Genomic DNA, 21,255 nt, shown 5'->3' with positions numbered 1-21,255 from the left:
GGCAGCTAAGTTTGATGACCAAATTCAACCTAAGGTTGTCAAATCTAGCTAATGTTCAAAGTACCAGTATGATTCTATCACAGACCATGTGGGTGTTAGTGACCTGACATGAACTTCCCTGGACTATATGAAGAAACAGAGTATAAAGGATTAGTCCAGATAAAATCACTTTAGCTAGAAGATCTAGTAGTTCCAGTAGTTCCCTGCTTAACTGAATATACTACTGGAAACTTCAACAAGGCATCTTTATTCCTCCCACAGGGAGGGTATCAGGAAGAGTCTCCTAGATCTGCTAGCTAAAGTGATTTTATCCAGACTTATCCTTTATACTCTGTTTCTTGTTAGTCGTGTCACCCTCTGGGTCATAGGTGGGATACCAGACTTCACTCAAGCCCTCTGGATTACCTCTGTTTTGTCGACTACATGAAGAGAGATATTGATGATCTCTCTGAATATGTGCCTCAGGCATGTATGTACCTTGCATTGAGCAGCATTCTACCTTCACCAAGGATGAACAAAAGATGATTAAACTCGATAATTGGCTTACTTTCAGATGTCTTTCCATGGGGATTCAATATTTGTCAGTATGGAAGGACATGGTAAACAGACCGCATCTGCTTTGCAAAGGATGGTTTACACTTGTATCCCCCAAGCTTTTGAATATTGGTTAAAACTTCATCCACCCACTAAGCCTTTTTTAGGCAATACTATATTGAGAAACCTACATTTAGCAAATAAAAAGCAAAGAAACCTAAAGGTGCTACTGCTCAATGCTAGGACCTTAAATAAGAAACTCCACACCCTACAAGCTCTTCTTACTCTGGAGAATATAGACATTGTGCAACTACCAAGACATGGTTTAAATCTGCAAAAAGTAGTCTATCAGTGAAAAGACCATTAACTGCACAGATAAGGTCAAAAGGTGGAGAAGTCTCAATCTATATTTGCAACAAGCATAACCTACGTTGGTTAAACACGATGATGCCTTGGAATTTATCTAGGTGCAAACCACCATAGACAAAGTTCCATACCATATTATAGCAAGTTATAGGCTACCTTCCATGCCCCTAGAATCCCATAGCTTGTAACTAAACCTACTGGAGACACTCACTATTAAACTAAATGCCCAATTCATGGGAGATTTTAACTATACCTCTATAGACCGGGAAACATACATTGCCTCATACTAGCAGGCACAATGATTCCTAGAATTTATTAACACAAATACCCTTGACCATGTTGATTGCACACCCACCACAGGTTCAAACATACTGGACCTGGTACCCCACAAATATGGGAGAGCACTGAACCCTCCCCCCAGTGTCACAGCCTTACTAGTGAAGTTGGCTGACAAAGCTGCCTCTTTAGAAATAAAATCAACTCGATAACTCCAGCAAACCCTGTGCCAGGAACTATTTCAAAGCAAACTATGTCCTATTATGTTAAATTCCATGCCACTCCCAATCCCAAGTTGCAACATAGTTTTCATGTAACAAAGGAAATATAGCAACACATTTTGATCAACATTAGTCATTTGTACAAGGCATATATATTTTTTGTATATTTGCATTCATGTTATCATGAGGAAAGATGTTGCCATTAGGCACATAATGCATTAGGCATTTTTGAAAGGCATTTGAAAAAAAATTTTCTTGTGTGGGGGGACATAGTTTAAAAATTTGATCTAAGCCATTCATGATATATGTAGTAAGTGATATAATGAAAAGGAAAAAGAACATCCTATCTGGTATAGTTATTCTTTTTTAAGCGACATGAGTTGCATTAAGTACAAATGAAATGAAGTTATATAATATAATACGGCAATGAGAAAGAATATGCCTTTTATACATTTTAAATATTTTTAACATACATACATTTTCATGCCATTTATAGTTCCATTGTCTTGTTATATGGTTCAAGTTTCTTATTTTGTAAGAAGAAATGAAATGGGTTGGTTGCGTGATGGATTGTTTAAGTGTTTAATTGTTTAAGTGCATGATGGAGTGTTTTGATTGGCACTAAAGCATTAAGCTAATGATTTATAAGGTGTGGTGAAACACAAATGAAATGTATTCCTTGAGAAGGCGAAGGCCGAGGTACCAGAGTGCAATAAAGAAGAAGCTTTTTCACCAGTTACCAGCGTGTCTGTGTGGCGTTCACAGTTTTTTCTATTTTTTCTACCTGTGTTTTTTATCTTTAGAAATAAAATCAACTCGATAACTCCAGCAAACCCTGTGCCAGGAACTATTTCAAAGCAAACTATGTCCTATTATGTTAAATTCCATGCCACTCCCAATCCCAAGTTCATAACAATTTATCTGGAATTGTTTACAGATACCATGTACAACCATGTAAATGGCTGTATAGTGGCTGCTGTACCTGTTAGAAATAAGCACAAAACAAACTCTAAAAGCAAACAACACTGTGGAATCCTAACCTCAATAGGGTATATAACAAAAGGAAAAAAGTAATGGCTAAAATCAGACTTAGGAAGAACAACTCCTATAATGATAGGAACTGTCTAATTAAACTGAACAGGAAACTAAGAGGACTAATGAAGCCCCAAAAGCCAATTATGATGTCAATATAGCTGCACAGACTATAGCTAACCACAATGCCTTCTACAGCTGTATCCAAAACATCAAAGGCAGCACACACTGGTGTGATAAACTGGTGGTCAATGGTGCCATCTTCACTGAGCAGTGCAACATAGCCAATTTGCTGGCTGACAAATTTAGCTCAAACTTCCCACTCTCACTCCCCCCTGTGTCCCTTCATGAAATGCCTACTAGCATAACCCAATTATTAACAGGAAGCGAGTTCTGGTGGTCCTTCCAAAGCCCAAAAACACGAGCCTCAATGGGCCCAAACAATATCATGGGATGCCTCTCAAATGGCTGAAAACATAATCAGGTGCACTCAAGTCACTTTTTTATCTCTACTCTCAAAACAGGCTTTTTACCATGAGAATGGAAAACTGCAACGGTTATCCCACTTCCTAAGGGTGGACCATCAATTGATCCTTGAAACTACAGAATTAGTCTGACTAGTCTAATAAGCAAAGCCCTGGAATGAATTATCATGGAAATCATCAACAAAGCCAAAGGCATCCTTCAGACACTAAATCCAAGTCAGTTTGGCTTTGACAAGGGAATATCATGCCAACTAAACTTGGTGGGCTTCTTTGAGATGGTCTGCAAGGCAATAGATGAGGAGAAAATGATGCATACAGCCTACCAGGATCTGGCTAAGGCATTCGCTAAAATGCCCCACTCTGATATATTTGACAAACTCACCAAACTGGGCAAAAACCCTACATAACGTGTTGGATTGCTATCTGGCTCACAGGTATTACCCATTTAGTCAGGATTGATGACACCACCTCCATTATGAGACTAGACACCAGTGGGGTACCTCAGGGCATCATGTTGAGAACTCTCTTATTTGGCATCTACCTATTGGAGGCAAAGGCTAATGTCAAGGGCCTTTGGCTGACTTAGTTATAGGTTACCACCATGACACAAACATCATACAACAGGGTCTAACACAGATAAATGACTGGTGCCAAAGTGTCAGACTAAAACCTAATGTCAAGAAATGTATTATATTATATTATTATAGGATTCTGATGAAGTCCTGCTGATTATGGAAGAAAGTGCTTAATCTGTTTGCACTCGGTGTTTTTTATCCATGGCTGTGTCTTTCCTTGGTCTGCCTTTTAGTTGGGTTTGGAGTTCAGATTCAGTTTATTGTGTTAAATGTATTATATTGCCTTTTGGGAAAACTGCCCACCCAGGCTAATTAATCCATCAATAAGACACTCCTAAGAGTTGGCACAGTAATCAGGAGTTTGGAATGTATATAGCCAGTAATCTGGCCTTGACCAGCACTTAGCCAAGATAGCAATAAAATAATTCTATGTTTCCTGACTTGTATGTAAGGGCATGGACTCCAGGTCAAAGGAAATCATGGTGCCACTTTATTCATCCCTTATCAGACCCATGACTGAGTATATTGCCCCCTTTGTCATACACCTGACCAAACAATAAAAAAGCTGGAACACTCACAGAGGTTACTTACCAGGAGAATGCAGGGTATAAACACATTATCCTATATGGATCATCTTAAAGCCTTAACTCTGTACTCTGTTTCCTACAGATTACTGAAAGGCGATCTATGTTTGGCATACTTGGATCAGCTCTGATGAACCTTTTGCACATCAGCAAACTAAACAGCACCAGAACTACTAGATTCAAGGATTTAAATTTTGCTTGTGACATAAATCAAACATGTTGGTGAGACAGATATGCATCTCAGAGGATTCCCATACTTTGGAACATGCTCCCCATCCATGTGAAATAGAGTCCATCCCTAACCCTATTTAAGCTTGTCCAGTGGATGGGAAATCAAAAATTCACTCCAAATCTGGTCCCCATGTGAGTGATAGACAGAAGCAGACAGCAATACCAAAAGAAACATACCCCCCATAACCTGTAAAAACTTCCTAGCATAGACTCTTCTAATAAAAGCACATGATACATAGGGATATGTACCTAAATGAATGTGTCTGTTAAAGAGATGCAGCTTAATTACCTGTTAAATTAAAGGTTTCCATAGTGAGGATTTTACTACAGATTAATCATGTTTTTCATGCTGACCGAGTGGTAAAAAAAATTCACACATTAGTATGAGTTAAGAAAGTGACAAAGGAGAAACACAAAAAGTGTCTGTTTTGTTTATTAATATTTTTATTGCTATACTGGGCAGGTAAGAGTGCAAATGCTGACTATTAAATGGGAAAAAAGGAGGGTAATATATTAAAATAGATAAAAGGACTTATCCTTGCTGGTTGTTCAGAAAGCAATTATTACTAGCCATGAAAATATGGCTGAATTACAGCAATAGGTCAATCTTGGTCAAGACAAATCCTAAGGGCTACACGCTGTTCTTCACCTTGTGCATGCAGACCATTCTTGGCTGAACATACTTGAAATGTTAGAGAATACAATTTTATCTTTCTCTGTTGATAACTATATATGTATCAGTTGTCATACACACACACACACACACACACACACACACAACCTATAGATATATATATATATATATATATATATATATATATATATATATATATATATATATATATATATATATATATATATATATATATATATATATGTATATATATATATATACATGTAAATATCTAGGTGAAGGTATATAAGGTTTATGTTATTTTGTTATTTTTTTCAAACTATTTTTGATGAATTGTGAATCAACTGGCTAATTTGCTGGATTCACATTTAATAGAAATAAATAATGCTGTGGGACTGCACACTTGCCCGGTGTACAAAAGCAGTTTATTTAAACTTATTTCATGCATTCAGCTGTTCATGTAAATGATATTTATAGTGCCAGCAGTTTGAGTTTTGGGTGTTATGGTGATAGAGTGTGTTTCTATTTTTAAGCACTTTTGTTAAATTATAACTTAAGACATAGAGACATATACATTAATAGAAAAGAAAAAAAACACATTAAATGTTTTTCATTTCTACACATATGTTTTTCTACTATATAATAACTATTATTCAGTCCAACATTAAATAAGTTGCTTTCCCATAAACCTTACCCCTCATCCTGAGCATTATTCGGCATGTATTGGTTGCACAAATTCCATTTAGTTGTACATATTTTGCCATTTCACTTTTCCAGAGTCCTCTTCCAGTTCTTCTATCTTCATTACAATATTCAATACTTCAAAAACAGTTGGTTTAGATTTGGATTTCAATTTTCTAGTAGTTGATTTTTCTTGCCAATGGAAAAAAACTTAATAAGGCTTTACTGTGTCTAGGCAATTCAGATCCTGTGTCCCAACTGAAAAGAAACGTTTCCTTAGTTATAGCTATTTGCTCATTTGCTCTTCAAATAGTAGAGATTTGTAAGAATATTCAACTGTGCTTGTATATATATATATATATATATATATATATATATATATATATATAAATATATCTGGGACTTAAAAACCCGAATCCATTACCACTGCACACACTTTAACGAAAGCGCTTTCATCGAAAAAGCGCTTTCATTAAAGTATGCTAAAAAAAAAAACACAAAATCTACTTGAATGAAGGGGGGCAAGCCCCCCACAACCTCCATACTTTAATATTCTCACTCCGTGGTTGAACTACAGTGGGGGAAAGGGAATTTTTCCTTACCACACCGTAGTACGACCAGAACAACAAGCATACCTACGCAAAAGTGCTGCTTCAGTGAATAGCACTTTCGCGCAAGTATGCTCATCAAATTGAGATTCGGTGAAAGATGCAGTCAAGCATGTATGGATCTCATATATATATAGATATATATATATATATATATATATATATATATATATATATATATATATATATTTATATATTCCTATATCATACCTCTCAACCTTTTAGTGAAAGAAATCTGGACAAAGACTGACAAAATGGGGGGACAAAGGCCCAAAAGTAGGGACATATTTTAAAGTTAATTATTTATTGACCAGGAAAGTCTAACTAGGACAGAGATAGTTTTCAGCAGAGGCCTGGGGAGAAGTGCTCCAGACACAGGTTTTTGGAAAGTGGAAGGAAACTGGAGTACCTGTAGGAAACCCAAACAAACGCAGGGAGAACATGCAAACTCCACACAGAAGGCACCCCAGCCAAGAATCAAACCAGATAACCTTTTGCTGTAAGGCGACAATGCTAACCACTGCACCACTGCGTCACCCTAAATATTACACTTATAAGCTTAGAAAATTGCTAGAGTAATAGAATGTGTTTTAACATACATTTTCTGAAGTATTTGAAGTATGAAACTCAAATGTATGTCATTATTTAGTGACTTCAGTCCTCAGATCATCCCAGTGATTTTACAGAAGACCCCAGATTTTATAAGGAACAGAACAAAAATATGAGCCAAAAATATAGACATTCTGTAAAAATCTGTACAGTTGAGAGGTATGATTTTATATATATATATATATATATATATATATATATATATATATATATATATATATATATAAATATATATATATGTGTGTATATATATATATATATATATATATATATTATATACACACATATATATATATATATATACATATACATAAATATATGGATATGGATATATACATCACGCTTTTATCCAATTTCCAGAAGGTGAAAGTCTACTTTAGCGAAAGTGCATTTAAACGAACATGCACTTTCATGAAAAACAGTTCAGCAAAGAGTGTTCGACAGTTCTGGGATCCTATGGTGGTGCAGGTGTGTTGATTCTTAAATAGTGCATGGGAGGGAAACCTTTAATGTTGAGAATTGTTGCTATAGATTGCAGTATAATGAAAATAAGGGAATAGTCCCTTTTCTCCACGGCAGTGCAATCTTGGAGTTGATACATATAAGTAGCGGGGGTGTAGGGGTGCAGTGAAGTGTTTTCCGTGAAAGTGCATTTTCGTTTAAATGCACTTTTGCTAACATGGACTATTTTATCTGGGATTCGGTAAAGTGCATTTTCGATGGTTATAAGTAGACCCGGATATTTTATACATATATATATATATATATATATATATATATATATATATATATATATATATATATATATATATATATGGATCTACTTTACCTTACCGACACCACACTTCACCGACACACAAAACACCGAACCCTAATGACCAAAACCACAAAACACCGACAATACACAAAACCGGACACAAGCACACCGACACTAACAACGTAAACTACACATCATACACAACCACATATCCACTAACCCTGACCCAAACCCTAACCCTAAGGTCCGACACTAGCACAGTTACCCTACCGACCCTAACCCTAACTTACTTAACCCACCCCTACACCTAAAGACTGTCACTATCGCACACTTAACCTACCTGCACCCTAACCCTAACTCACTTAACCCACCACTAAACCCACAGTCCGTCACTATCGCACACACCCTACCCGACTCTAACACTAACTCACTTAACCCGCCCTAAAATTACGGTCCCTCACTATCGCACTCTTACCTGTCCGCTCCCGAACATGAAATCCCTCATTCTATCGCACACTTACCGAGTCCGTCGGGTTCTCGTCTTGTCGGTCATCTGCGTTGTCGGTGATTTCGGCCCGTCGGATTCCTCGTCGGTGAAGTGAGATGTCGGCGATCTGAAGGTGATCCATATATATATATATATATATATATATATATATATATATATATATATATATATACACATACACATTATTTAGACAGACAGATACAGATGTAGATATACAGAATAGTTGAAAGCATAATACATCTGTCTAAATACATCTGTCTGTATACAGATACACAGACAAACACACTTAAGCACAAACATATACACATGCACACACACAAATGCACATGGTACAAACACATACAACATACACACACACATACACACATACACATGCACAAAGACACACACAGACACACACACACACACACACACACACACACACACACACACACACACACACACACGCGCAAATTCAGCCATGCTCGGCTTAGTTAACTGATAATGGTTTTGGCCACACCTGGCCAGATAGAAATCACACACTGGGGTAGCATTAGGAAAATGGGAAACAATAATAATCTTTCCTCCCACATTCCAAAGACATGCACTAGATGGATTGGACAATCTAAATTGGCCCTAGGTGTGAGTGTGTGTATGTGTGTGCCTTCTGTGGATGGTTGGGCACCGGGCTGGCAACTCGACACTGTAAAACTCCACTGCCAATCATGAGCGGACCAATGATCCGCTGTGGTGACCCCTAACCAGGAAAAGCCGAAAGAAGAAGAAGATTCAAGGTCAAATAAAATATACATGCCAATAAGATGAAAAGAAAATATTACAAGGCAATTAAGAATATACTTGAGATATGGGGCACTTGGCATTTTAATCCAAGCTAGGCAGGTTGGGATGGTAGGATAGGCTTTGGTTACATATCTGGGCAAGTCTATGAGCCTTGTCAATACAGTAATGAATCGGTGGTTTTGTTAAAAACTGTGTTAGAACTTTCAAGGATAACAGCCAGAAGTACTAGGATAAAAATAAGAAAATTGAAAATAAAAATAAGATATTTATCTTTTGTGGACAGCCTTGATTGAGGCTCTACAAGAGTTTTTTGAATTTCTGAACTCTTTGACCACTTTCTTGAAATTCACTATGAGTTTCTTAGAGATAGTAGTTACCCAGGATTTAATAAAATCCGTGTAGGCACCGTGTAGAGCCAACATATGTATCCATGTTCATGGTCACGTTTCCCCCTCTGTAGCATGTCATGCATATTAATGATGGCATGTTGCCGAGGAATAGCCAAAGAACAAGGTTATTATTGAATCAGTGCAGGGAGAGGTGTAGTGCTAACCTTGGCTGCAGATGAGTATGAAACTCCCTGCATTGTCATTTTGTTCCATTTTTATTTTTTTTAATCATATTTGCATAGCATGGTGCAGAGCTCTGCAATGCCAAGTTCTTTTGCATATAACATATCACACACTTGCCAGACATTTAAAATAGTAACTGGATGTAATTATTTATTTATTTAAAGGTGTGTTTAAGTGTGCCTGTGCATGTTTGTTCAGTGCAGTGCTCAGCACTGCTTATAGATAGCTCAGTGGTATATGTGAAGGTATAATGGATATTTTAATGTCTACATAGCTAAATGGGTAGAGTTACAGCCTCATGTGCAGTAGGTCCAAGGTTTGAATACATGGAAAGGAAAATATGTATTTAACTTTGATATACATATTATGCAGACAGTTTTAAAAAATGGGCCCGCTGCACTCTGCTAAGCTGTGCTTCGACCTGCTAAGCACTCATAAACATGATAATGGCTGCCAGTGTTTGTGCACTGTTCGACTTTGCTTGGCTGGTTTGCGCACTGATAAGCTCCACTAAGACTATGGTTCTGCCAGTTTTCACACTTCTCAGCTCAGCTGCACTGGTTTGCCCATTGCTAAATGACATAGTGCTTTTTTGAATGTTGCCCAATGATGTATAAGGGCAGGAATTCAGCCTATATTAAGCCCAATACATGGGAATACTGCAGAATCCATTAGAGTTCTGTCAATCGAAGGCATAATATGGTTGGTAGTGTTGGTGAAGGTATGCACTTTCGGGCACTGCATTGGGTCATTTTGTAGTCTAGGGTCAATGGTTGGTCTCCTCATGAAAAAACATGTCGACAGGCTATTGCAGGGTGGTTTCCAGGGCTCGGAGTGTAAGGTGCAACCCTGGGACCAGCTGACCAGAGAACTCACTAGTGTTATTGGTATCCCCTGCACAAGTGAGCAGTGTTGTCACCATCATGATGACCTGAAAAGGTGAATGAGGGGACTCTTGGATACCTGGGTCCAAGAAGTGAGAGCAGGGAATGCCCCACAAGTATTTAAATACTATTTCCTCTGTTTTATCAATATGTAATCTGAATGTCTGCAAAACTGGTATGCATAAAGGTGTGCTTCTCTCCCAACAGCTGCAGCTGAGAGGGCTTTCAATGTCGAGTTGCATGCAGAGATCTTGGCGTGGTTGCACCGTGAGTGTTGTGCGTACAGATGCATTTTGCTAACTGTAGTGAATTAAGCAAGAAAGAGTAAAGCATTAACTTCAATAAAGTATATTCAGTAAAGTTTTTGTGGAATAAATGTGGACTTAGAGCTGTATTGCAGTAAATGATTAATGCCAACTGTGTTGCAATAAAAACATGAAACAATACCAATAACTGCATTAAAGTATATACAATAACGTTTGTAGTGCAATAAATGTGTAATTAGTGCTGTATTGCAATAAATGAATAATGCCATCTGTAGAGCAATAAAACATGAAACAATACCAATAACAGCAAATACAATGGTGTACATCAGGATTGTGTTGTCGTAACCACTGCAGTAGAGCTGCATGCATTGAGGCTGTAAGGTAAGGAGCTGCAGTCAAGTATAACACTGTAATAGATCTAGAATGCAAATCTAATAGCTGCAAATTGTATTGGTTAACTCATATAGTACTGTTCAAGGCTGCCTCTAGGCCAGTATTGGTCACATAAGGCTCTGTCATCCAGACATCAGGTAATAAAGGTATATGGGTGAGGTAGCCAACTCCATGAGCTGATATTGTTTGTTGACTTCACAGATATGAGACTGAAATATAGCTTACCTACTATCTACATTATGCTTGTATTTCATGCATGTGCATTCTACTGTCACTGCAGTCTAGTATAACACTGTAGTAGTACTTCCAGGTCATATTTTGGTTCCAGGTGAGCTCTAGGCAAATATCAGTCAATCAGCAATCAGCAGTGACTCAGTAGCTCAGTTTGTGAAATGCTCTGTATTTAGTATATTTTGCCACACACACAGTCCAGGGTTTGAATCTAGTGGTATGTAGCAGTAACTATTACAGTAACAGTCATGTAATGCTCGTAGTTTCTCTATCCACAGGAACTACAGGTAAATGGATGAGGTAACCCATATTATGAGTAGATAATTGTATGTTTAGATGTCACAGACTGTTAAAATTATTAGCAAGAATGTGTTCATCAGCAATATTCAGTCAGAAATAAAATGTCTAATCCCAGTATGGCTGTATGCCTAGAGTGTCTGTTAAAAGTTGATTCAGTCAATTAATACATTATGTGGAGATGTCCCCTGCAGTCACTGCTGTTGGGTTTCAGTCCCATGCTTGCCAGCCAATGCATGACAGCTTTTTAGTGTCTTGTACTGTACACATACATATCTCTCAAGTGTCATGATTTCATGTTATGTAATTAATGATGCATACTCCTTCTATCACAGTATTACCATGGAAATGATTACCTAGACTGCAACATATCACCAAATCAGCCCACAGAACATCTTGATAGTTATATAGGTCCACCTGATGTGCACGTCTTCTGTGTAGTTGTGTACCCACAGTTATTACTGCTTGGCCCATAGTGTGTCATGCAAATAGCATGAGAGGTATGTATATGCTACATCAGCTAAAGGAGACTTGTATTCACTGAACACATAAAGAAAATATAGAACTATAGAGTAGATAGTAGTAATGCTGTCAAGGAAATAACCGGCAATGTTACTAATGGACTGTTTCTCTCTCTCTCTCTTTCTCCCACCCCTTATCTTCATTTGTTTTATTGTTATTCATTGGTTATGATTTACTATTGACATATGTTCTTACATTAACTGCACTTTGAGATGTGTTTTGTTATTGTTATATATTATAATGGCTGCATATTAACATATCTTGTTAAATTACCTATTTTGTTGGTGTTATTCTGTAACTGTTACTGGCATGCAGTTAACATACTGAATGTTCTGTTATTTATTGTTCTGTTTCACATAATATGCATTGTTATGTAATTGGGTTATTTCCAATGTTCTGCCATGCTGTTATTACTAACAATGATATGTTCACAACTAACTTATACTTATTGCTGTACATCCATTACTACAGCATGTCAGGGTAGGCTGGTTCCAGCTGATCCAACTAACTTGCCTCATCTGGCTGTGGACTAGACTGGTGGTGCCCCCTCTGCTACCCTTGCACCACCTGCAGCATCAGATAGGACCACTTCAGGGGCTGGGGCCCGGCCTCCCCCTGAGAGTGGTGGGGGAGGGCCATTGTCACCCAGGATCAACAGCCGGTCATGGTGTGCAGGATTGTTCATTGCAGGTATGAACACTGCCTGCGCATGACTGAGAGCATGCTGGCCAACTTGGTGGAGCAGCCTCACCCTGGCACCCAGCCTCCAGCACAGCCACCCTAGGGGCACTGAAGGAGCAGTGCTGATATCCTTATGGGTGGGGACGTGAGTCACACTGCTGCCATCTGGAGGTATGTGTGACTTAGATTCCACAATAACCTCCACATCCAAGGTGTTCACCCATGTCATGTGTCACACACCACTCCTGTCTTCTGTCTTGTCTGTCTCTGAATGCATCCTGTCCTTCCCAATGTGTCCCTTCCCCAACATTCCACTCTCATCTTAAAAAAAAATAAAAATCGGCACCTGTCCCAAAAACAAAATATTGCCCCATATGTAGCTCTCCATTTTGTACACATATGCACTGGACACAAGTAATCTGGTCAAATTGGCTTGACAAACCAGTTATGTTGTCCTCACCCCTCTCTCTGAGGTTTGAGGGCCCAAATGTATCTACAAAATCTGTCAAATTGCACAGCTGTTGCTGTACAAGAAATGGATAGCTATACTTCTTTTCTACACTCTTCCTGCACATCTCTACCTGCCTTTCACTATGTTTTTTCCCCTCTTTGCCCCCATTTCACCACTTTCCTATCTCTCCTTTTTTTCTTTTCTTTATATTTTTTGAGTGTGGAGCTGCACATGGAGCCACATCATGCTGCTTACTTAGCTCAGCTAAACAGAGCTATTATGAGTATACGTGTTTTAGCATTGTAAGTCACATGTACAAAATATACATCTCTGCCATGTTTTGAACTTAAGCCCATTATACCTGCAGCCCAATGCATTAACCTGCCACGCCACAAAGATCATGTTTAAAATAGGTGTTTTCATCAAAACATAGTGATTGTCACTTACAGTCATTGGACAGACTGAACAGAGAAATGTGACAACTATGGCTCCAGTGAGTGTAGACATTGGCCATAGCCAGACATCTAGTGATGTCCCACACAGGCAGATTGACAGGGGTGCTTGTAGGAGGCCTGCTGTCCATCCACCACCTGTTGCTGGTGTCACACCTCAAGTCACTTGACATATGTTTCGGGCCATCATGGAGGCACAGGCACATTCTGAATGGAGCACAATATATGCTTAAGGTTATGGATGCAGCACAGTCTGACATCCATGACTGCCTCCACTGCATTGGGGACACCTTGGATCAGTTCACTGATGAAGTGGTAAGACAGTGGGCTGAGACAGAGTCTGTCCTGAACAGCACATTGTCTGTGCTGGAACCCCTGGACAGAGTTAAGAGTTCAACCCGTGGATGTAGGTCAGCAACACGAAATGCAGGGAGTCCATGTGGCCATGTGCAGTTATGCTCCTGTAGTGTCAGTACCTCCAGCACTACAGAGGGATGTGTGCTATGCACACCATGACATGGCAGGCCATGGGCAAGTGATGTTGGGTGATCCTGCAGGGAACACAGACCCAGCAGACTGCAGTCACCATCAGGTACTAGCACCACATCTGACCTTGCGCATGGTGGTGCCAGTGCAACTCCTGACAATTTCAGTTCCCGTGTTCATATCCAGAGATGGTGAACTGTCCACTCTACCATGTACTGTCCACAGCTGTCCAACATATACACTTGTAGGACTAGCACTGGGCTTGACTGTGTATACACACACACACACACACACACACACACACACACACACACACACACACACACACACACACACACACACTCAAACACCACTGTCATATGCAGGTCACCTGCAGACACACACATCTCTCCATGGCCCACCTAACCCCCACCACTTCCTGACTGACACACATATTGTCAACTGTTTGGCACAGCCTAGGCCTCCAGTACCCACATACCACACTCTGTGTATGTGATGATACCCGTGCCACATCTCGGTCATCCTTGTCATCGATTCAGGGAAATGAAGCTATGTGTCTGATGCTCAGGGTGACTACATTACTTGACATGTATGTGTGTAATGCAGTATTGCTTTGCCATGCCACTGTTTGTGGTACACAACAGTTAATGTATGCTGGCATGTGTCATGACTATGCACCAAACTTTGTGTACCTTAATTTGTATGATGTTGTACTGGTGGTAGTGTTAAAGGATGACACGTGTCTCATGGACCTGAGTATGTTTCTATTCCAGGAGTCTGAAAGAATAAACTATGGACACATGGTGGCAATACAGTGGCACAGGATTGCATGGTAGCACAGCAGAAATATGATATCAGCAAAGTACTGCAGTATACGTGCATGGCTCCCTAAGTGCATATGTCTGTAACAGTCTAACAGGGACAGTGGGGTCAGTCTACATAATCATGCATTCATACTTTGTGATAAAGTCTGCTACCCTTGATACATGTCACCTGGGCTCTCTTAATGAATATCTAAAAGGTGTGGTGATGGAGTTGATACATCTACAAATTTCCTCGGTCCAGATGTTAGGTTGTCAGGGTTTGACTCTCAGACACTTGCATGTACACCAGCTGACATACCAGTCTGTTATGGCATACACATTTGGCAACATGCTCTGCTGCCCTACTATTGCCATAAACCTTGTTGTGACAGTCAGCAGGGACATGGGTGTTCTTACATCAGGGAGTACAACACCCAGACAGAGCCAAGCCATCTCACTGTGCCACCCATTCAGGCACCATATACAAAGCACCTACTTAGGCATCCATGATAGTGTCAATGTGGGGGTCAGTACGTGGCTCACTGATGGGAGACATATGCAACATGGGGACATCTGACTCCAACAGCTGTTCTGTAAACAGTATTGCTCAACAAGGCACAGTCACAGGTCTTCTATTGTTTGGACTGCATGTCTCCACAGTACATGCAAGTAATGACTGTGGCTAACAATTTTGGCTGCTGCCTGCTACTAGAGTGCAGTCGTGCAGTCACTGTGTTATGTTAATATCTTGCATGATGGTATTACAAATACATGCCTGGTGACAAAGTAATGGCCATAAACCCCAATCAAATATATATGTACTATCCTTTCCATTGGGGATACCTATGTCCTTGGTTAGTAGCACGGCAGTCTCTACATGTGATGTACATATGTAGGGGTGACAGTTAGCTACACAAACTGGCCACACAGGTGTATAGGTCATGTGCCACACATCAACATATCTGCAGAGTGGTATGGTAGGATTCATATGGCATAGCTGCAGTCACATTCACTGGTAGGTGACATACCCACACCGTCCATATACTCCTCCCTCAGAATGCCACTATCTGACTATACTAGCCATGTGTTGCCATACTTTCCAAACTGTTTTGGTATATGCAGATGACAGTATGGCACCTTGCAGGGTCCTATCACATCATCAGAATGTTCTCACCACTGTTCATCAGCAATGTGTGTCAGAGCCACCTGTGCCATTCAGTGCACTCATAGGTGATCTGTGCCATGCATACAGGACAAGGTATAACCCCACTTGATTGTATATGCTGCCTATCTCTAGGAAGCATAGCTGATGGATTAGTCACCCTAAGGACATTAAGCCACTATGTGATGCTAGTAGTACATGCTTCTTAGTGACATTTGTGTAGCAGATGTAACACACCCTTAAACAGACTCTCCATACTGGTATGGTACAGAGAGCACCTCAGTGCATTTCTGCACATGCCATCTGTATGATTAGCTGGGTGGATGTCATCTTAACTATGGAGGTGTGACTGCATCTCCCTTGGACTTGGGCCATATGTTCTGTTCCTGTGATGAGGGGTAGTGATGTCTCCAATTGTGACGGCTGTATTGCTATCATGCTAGTGACATGCACATCTCCTATTGCTCTGTTACATGATGTACAATGCTGTCACAGCCTGACATGCACACATGGCCACATTCAGGCTAGCAGCACTTCCACTCATTGCATACAGAACACGCCACGGTGCACACATAGTGCATGTTGGCTGCATGCACAGTGAAAAACGTACCTATGTAGTGGTATACAGTACAGAGGACAATACCAGTTCCACACACAATGCCTCATGTCTGCTAGTACTATCCGTGTAAGACACATAATGCTTGCTGATGTAAGCAGGCCATGTTGTGGTCATTCATTTGGGAGGCCACATCACCCATAACCAGTAAAATAATGCAAAACCCTACCAAAGTGTACATTACAAAGGTTATCATATGTATGTGGTATGGATATACACACACAATGAGATGGCTGCTGTGAGATTAAAATGTCTACGTATCTGCTTTTACATACTATAGCTCACAGTACTTATCACATGCACCTTGAAGTTTATCTGATTTTATGCTGTCAGCCAGCACTCTTAAGGTGGATGACATCAACAGGCCATGTAGAGGGCAGCAGCTAGTTACAGGGCCAAAAATTGTATAACTGTTGCACAGGAATAGCCCATGAGGACATGTCCATTGTACTGCAAAAGAATATGTTTACACAGACACAGACACACACACATACACTGAGGTGGCTGCTGGGAGATTAGAACCCCTACCTACATACTGTTACACAATATATCTCACAGTACTTATTGCATGCAGCACAGATTACATCTGTTGAATATGTGATTGTAGGCACTGTACTTGTGGAGTGCACAAAGTAGGCCTGAGTTGACAGCATGTGTGGCCTGCAGAGTGGTATTGCATGGTAGTGTTATTGTATCTATTGTCCTAGGAGTAGGGTACTTGTTAATATCCCTGTTATGTGTGTACAGTCACCATTTTGACAATATGAGGCTGGTCGCAGTTATATAGGCGCACACTCTTCTCCTTCTCAGTCAAGGCCTATTGTCAGCAGTAGCAGCAGCAGCAGCATGGACCTCAGCATCTAGCATATACATATTTAGCAGACTGCAGCAGCCCCTAGCATTCCTTCAGTTAAAATTCCCAAGTCTGTACTCCACTGGTGCAAAATTTTAGGGAGAAATCAGATTGTAGGGAGTATGCAACCTTTATTTGGCTCTGCTGTAGGTGTAGGCTGTGTGGTTGGCTACCTATGATGCATTCTACCTGCCAACTACATCATTAAGATAATTCAATAGCTCTAGTTTAAGTGAATCAGTAATTAATATATCATTGGTTTTGGATACACTCAGCACTGTGGTTCACCATACAAATGGTAAACAAAGCTCAGCAGTCATTGTACACACCCACCTGAAGGGGCACACTCAGCATGGGACCATACTGTGCAAACACACTGAAACACTCACTCTGAAGGTAAACAAAGCTTAGAAGTCAGTGTAGAACCCCCTTGCTGAGCACAACAGTGCACCATACAAACAGGCATAGCTGAGTTCCAATGAGCTTACAAGTCCTCAGACAAATCCCCTCTTGATGTTGGCTACCTCTTCTGTGGACACCAACATGGTTCTGTGCCTACATGGAAGGGATATGTGGACACGGATACCCATTTGTGCTATTCAGTAACCCCAACTCATTTGCATAGGGTTCTGTGCACACAACCTGGAAACTACATAGTTCCAGGCCCTACCTTATTAACAACAGCACCATTACACCATTGTGGCTACTCCACACAGGGTCCTATACTACATTTCTGTCACATACTATGAAATTTGTTTTTTCCACTATTTTTTTTTTTTTTTTTGCAAACATATCCAAATCATTAAAAAAATTATTTTAACTTATTTCCCTTACATTTTTGGACACATGGTGGATAGTTTTGCACATATCTGTGTCTGCTATGCTATGCTATTTCTGTCCATCTAACTACACTTTTACAGCCCCTGTTGCCTGTTTAAAATCCTGTACACGGAATTTTTCTGTTTATACTATGGACACTAACACAGGGTCTGCAGGACTGCCTCTCTGCTTGCTGTATCACTCTACCTCCCTTATTTGCATGAAATTTACCTCCTTATAAGGTGATTTGCATGCCATGGATATTTCCATGTTGGTGCTTGCATAACCGCTGCCAAGCTCTGTTTGCAGGATCGCAGATCTGCTTACTTTCATGTAAGCAGTGTGCCATGATTGCTATATGGCAAATAAGACCATGTAGGCTTTATTAAATTCCCCCATTGATTTTCTAGATTTTAAAGTTATTAAAAATTCAGATTTCACCTTGACTACTAGGTTGTTTAGGATAGCATGCAGAAAGAATAATGTCCTGCATAGGAACAGTATGCACCCTCCCACACACATATATAAGGATGTTATCAAGGGGCATGGGGTGAGAATGTCTAGGCTTAATAATTATGATAAAAGTTTTAAAGGTGCTCTAAGTAACCTGATGAAAGAATTTTCTGACAGAGTGTACTGTCATAAAGAAATTAATAGAGTTTAGCACCTGATAGTATAGATAGGTTTGCGAATGCTAAATCATATTTCTCAGGCCCACAGATTTCTAATAGATCTCAGGATTTCAATAATAGCTCTTTTCCTCACAAATTAGGGGTGCCTGTTTTCTATTTTTGTTATATTAATAATGTTTGTGGAATCTTGAAATAGAAGTGGCACATTCTGACAACACATGACAGAACTAAATAAGTGGTGGGGGAACCCAGGTTCATTTCTAAGAATTGGCAGTGTTTGAAACATCTTTTATGTTATAAAGGTAACTATGATTCACACGTTGGTTCACAATGTGCTGAAACCTATAGCTGTATGACTTGCAGTATGTGTAAATACATAGATCAGGCGAGACTTTTTATTCACCCTGCTACCAAGAAAGTTTATACTTTATCGTTTTATGCTGATTGTGAAAGTACATTTTTAAGTGTTTTTCAATTGTTTTTCAGTCGTTTAACTGTTGTGGGCTACACACTCAAGTGGCATAGCCATATTTGTGCCTTGAAAGTGTTTGTGTGACTGCATTTGCTTTAATTTTCAAAAAAAAAAAAAATACAAAATAATCTTATCTCTTTACTTGTTTCCCACCTTTCTATAACTAGTAGAGTCCGGTTTTCAGATTTTGCTGAATTCTTGGCTGTTTTGTAGTTTCTGTGTTGCCCAGACCTTACTAAGATAGAAGGAAGCTTCTCTGTTCATTAGTGAGAGCGCTGAGCTTTGAGCAGCCTATCTGTCACTAGAGGAGTGGCTTCAGCTCAGAATCTGTAATTTTATTGGCCATTTTGGTCTATTTCTATCCCTTTCATTTTCAGTTTAAAAAAGATGTTTGTGCGGGCTTGCACATCGCGCAGTGCTGTTTATCTAGGGTTAAACTATTACCAGCGCCAGGAAGTCTGCACTTTAAGTTTTCCCTTAGAACTAGCCAGTACAGTTTTTAGGCACTCAAACCTGTTCCTCGTAGCTCATCACTTGCTTAGAAACCATTGTAAGCACTAGATAGACCATAAATTGATGTAGCACTCACCTCTCCTTACCAAATAAGAAAAAAACAGTTAATACTTAACTAGTTAGTACTTAAGTAAATAAGTACCTATCCAGGCATGTGCATGGGTCAGCTCCCGGTGTTGTCTCCTGCCTACCTGGTGAATCTGGGCATCCTGAGGCAATGTAGCTTTTGCCTGATGTATGCAGACAACTGTCTCCTCCTACCTCCTAACACTACAACCTGTGAGAGATGCACTTATATTACCAAATTGGAAGCCAAGCTCTCTCCAGCCAAAACTGGACTAATCACTCAGAAGGAGAAAGCAACCACACACAACACATAATCCTTCAGAACCTACACCCACACATAGTAACACAAAACACACACCTACATTCATGGAGGTTCTTAAAATAAATCTTCCCAAACAACAGAGACCTCTGAAGCTGAAATTCAAACAACCAACACACCCAACACAACCCCAAGTGACACATAACTCACAAATCGAGTGTGTCACTCAACCCTAGCCCCTAAGGCAAAACAATGTACCCAACACACTAGTCATAGGTGACTCTATAATCAGGCACACTGATGTCCCACTCACCAGGCTAAACAAGGAGAAGATTACAGTTAGCTGCCTGTCAGGTGCCAAGATCAACCACATAATGCACACACTCCGGTCACTCCACAACAAGTACAAATATGACTGTCATTGTTCATGTTGGTGTGAACAACCTGAGACGTACCTCCCTTGACTACATGAAAAGAGACATGGAGGAGCTCTCGGATCATGTAGCCCAGGCAAGTATGAACCTAGCCTTGAGTAGCATCCTGACATCACCCAGAATGATACCTCAGTACAAGGACAAAGTTATTGACTTCAGCAATTGCCTAAACTTCTGGTGTCATTCTAAGGGGATCCAGTATCTGTCAGCCTGGGATGACATGATCAGTAAACCACAATGCTTTGCCAGAGATGACCTGCACCTGTCGCCCCTGGGTTTCCTGATACTGGCTAAGGCTCATGCCACCCCAGAGTGCCTTTTTTAGGCAAGGTTCAAATGACAAAATTACCACTGTAATTGGTACAAGCAAACAAAATCTCAGGGTAATGCTACTCAATGCTAGACGTCAAAACCTCAAAGTGCACTCACTGGAGGCACTGCTTAGAATGGGGAACACTCACATCTGTGCAGTGACAGAGACCTGGATCAAGGTTCCAGAGAGCACCCCTG

This window comes from Protopterus annectens, chromosome 1.part0, assembly GCF_019279795.1.
Source record: "Protopterus annectens isolate FY-2018-M chromosome 1.part0, PAN1.0, whole genome shotgun sequence".
NCBI classification, from domain to species: Eukaryota; Metazoa; Chordata; order Ceratodontiformes; family Protopteridae; genus Protopterus; species Protopterus annectens.
This window is presented reverse-complemented; position numbering follows the sequence as displayed.